Source organism: Anarrhichthys ocellatus, unplaced genomic scaffold (genome assembly GCF_004355925.1).
Source record: "Anarrhichthys ocellatus isolate YVR2014 unplaced genomic scaffold, GSC_Weel_1.0 scaffold58, whole genome shotgun sequence".
NCBI classification, from domain to species: domain Eukaryota; kingdom Metazoa; phylum Chordata; class Actinopteri; order Perciformes; family Anarhichadidae; genus Anarrhichthys; species Anarrhichthys ocellatus.
Genome location: NW_022280088.1, coordinates 325,993 through 329,378, shown reverse-complemented (window position 1 = coordinate 329,378; position 3,386 = coordinate 325,993).

Sequence of the window (3,386 nt, the reverse complement as noted above, 5' to 3'; positions counted from 1 at the left end):
GGGAGTGATGGGGAACTAGTGGGGAGGCACAGTGAGAATGGATTACCACCCTGTGAGCTTGAAGGCCTTCAGATCAAAGCGTTTTACTCTGGCCAATGTCTGTGTTTGTGCACATGAGTGTGAGGCTGTGGGTGTGTTGTGTGGGAGACACCTAGTGTTTAGATAAGCCCAGTGAGCCATTAGCCCTGCTGGGAGAAACGGCCACGAGTCTAACGTACAGCTCCAGATAACGGCCATTCCCCTGACCATTATCATTACAGGTTTAGCTACATCAGCCTGCCAGTTATGTTAATTGGGGCTGGGAGAAAAATGACACTGAGACAAAGAAGAATGGTGAAAACAAGTTGATAAAGGGGCCGAGCAAACATAATCCCAGGTCACTTGTAATAGAGTGAGAGTAATAACAAGCGGGCTAAAAGGCGTAGCTGAAGATATAGAGGATGGCATGGTAAAAGGTGAGATTTCAGAGATACAAGGAGGTTAAAACTGAACAGTGAGAATAAATGTGAGGGCAAAAGTACACAGGAAAACACAATGAATCAAGTGGATGACTTGTGGGAAAGATCAAAGCACAAGGAGAGATGGGAAATTTCATCTTGACCATGAATCAAGCCCAAAACTCTGATTTTGAGTGAGCCGTGTTGTCGTCTTATCCCCCAAGTGGGAATGCTCGTTGGACTGTCAGTTTTTGGAAAGTTACTCAAATTGATCTATGATCCGACAAGGACTTAGTTTGAAACATATGCTTTCAGGTGCTATATATTTAGTTCACCACATGTTCTTGTGTAACTTCTGTTTGGGTTGATTCAGGCAGCTGTGGAGCAGAGAGAACTATTGTGCGGGGTAAAAATAAGCACACAGAGAACAGGGTCGAACCTGTGCGAGAGTCGCTGCACACCTGCTCGCCACCTGGAGTGTCAGCCTCGTTCTCGTCTGTATCACCTCCTCCGGCTCTGGTTCCTCATTCCTCTTCTGTCCCCAAACGCATGTCAGGATGGCTGACCATTTTTCACTAGCAACCTGCAGGCTCAGAGAACACTACATCGATCTCTGTTCGGAGGTGGTGGGAGTGTTGTGGGGGCGGATTTGACCAAGTGTTGTGCTATCGAAACTCTGTCAACAGGTTTTGACCTGCTCTCAGAGTCGTATGTGTCTGTGCGTGAAAGGAATGGGAAGGAGGATGCAGGATAGGAGACACTCAAAGGCCTGCTCCTCTTGTCGCAGAAGCAGCATCTCAGGCAGCGTTCAATGCCGAGCTCAGATGAGTCGCTGATCATCAAACGAGCCCTTATTTTCCTCGCTGCTGTAATTTTCCAACGCGCTGTTGGAATAGAAGTATTGCCAAAATACCGTGTTTAAAACTTCACGCTCCATTAACTGTGCAATCACAGCCACGGGAATGGATTCGCAATAACCTCTGTGTGACAACTGCCTGCGTCTCTCTGGTTTACAGTCCGCCTCTCCACCAACGCCACCGTCACCTCTGCTCATGTTCACCTGAGTCATTTCCTGCTTTCCATATTCCCCACATCCTTTTTCAATAAATCTTTTGTTATCTAAATCTCTCTGTCTTGTAATTCCCCATCTTTTTCTCTGCCTGGAGGAATTTGTATCGAATGTCTGTTTACTTCCTTCTTTGCTCCCATGTCTGTCTGCCAGTCAAATAATAATGATCTTTATTGGCATGAATGTTGATGTACATTATTGCCGAAGGTCAATTACACTATTGAATAGATTTTAAAAAGAAAAAGAAATGTCTGTCAGTCTGTCCCATTTTCTGATGCCACTAGTGGTGCAAAGTAACAGCATGTACTGTATGCCTACTCAAGTACCGCACTTCAGTTTTGAGGTACTTTGTACTTTATTTTACAATTTACATTTCATGCAAGTTTGTATTTCTACTCAACCACAGCCATATACTTTTCAGGATGAGATTTTACTTGAAATCGAATGATAAACTTGCATTGTTAAAAATGAAAGGAAGTGGTTTAGTTGGGTCCCCTTGTCATGTCTTAGATGTCTATGAGTTGTTTGAAGTCCCACCAAAGACTGATTTCTTATTAAACTTCTCATATGGTGTCTTTAAAGCGTCTCTGATAATGATGTATCAAATGACGATGTGAGAAAGAGATCTCCGGTGAACCCACAGAGAATTATCACCTGAATCTGCAGCTCCCCTTGGCTTTGCAGAGCTTTTGAGTTTAGCTCATTGTTTAGCTGTCTGGCTGCAACAGTAAAATGCTATGTGCATTGATGCATTAGTATTGACAATTAGATAATGTAATATATTACATTAGCCTTTCTTTATTTAATTCCTATCCTTTATTCCTTCCGATTTCTGTCTCCTTTCATTACCCTCCAATCATTCCCCATCACCTCCTAATTCTTCTTCTCTGTTTCTGCCCGTCTGTTTGTAGGTGGAGTGGAGCTAGGCATCAATGCAAGCGGACAGAGACTCAGACACTGGTTCGACTGTCTCAAAAACAAAGGGAAGAAAGTGGAGTACTGGCATACGCTCACACAGCAAGGAGCCCCGAGCGGTGACAAACCTGACTAGATTACACAAGACATTCATGCATTCAAACACAGACACGCACACACACACACGGACACACACACACACATGTGTCACAATGGAAGATGGCTGATAACAGAGACAAAGTAAAGCAGTAATAAGAGCAAAGGATAAAACATGCAATAATAATAATGTTGAAAATGATCATATAACGCCAATAATTACTGCACCAAGTATTAGTATAATATGATATTCATACTAATATTATTGATGGTAATAAGGTGTAAATTGAAAACATTTTTTTTTTAAAGGTGAACCAAATTGTGACGATGTCCTCATTAAAGTGTTGACGTTAACAAAACGATACTCACAAAATTGTGCTTTAAACCTTACTGTATTGTGGAAGTCGCTCATATTCTGTCAGTCAAATTTACAGCTAATGAAGAGATTTGAGAATAATGTACTCAAAATGTATTCAGTGAAAGGCGCCAAAAGTATGTGCAACCTAGAGACTGATAATGTGGTATATAGTTATAGGAGAGGGAATGTTATGAAAGGGTGATTCTGTACTGAGAAGTTTCTACTTTAGTGGTTGTTGATCCGATGCAAAACAACACACCGAATTATAAAGCACAAAATGATCCATTTGGTGGATTTTTACCTTTACCGTTTGTTTCAGTGTTCTTGTTCTCATGTCTTTCATTGTCTTTAAGTGACGGTGGCTTTCTACACACCCTCATTTCAGACATTAATGTGTCAGTATATGTGTGTGAATGTGTGAGCGTGTGTGCATGAGGGCTTTGAGAATATGAGTGCATACATTTGCTGTGTGTGTGTGTGTGTGTGTGTGTGTGTGTGTGTGTGTGTGTGT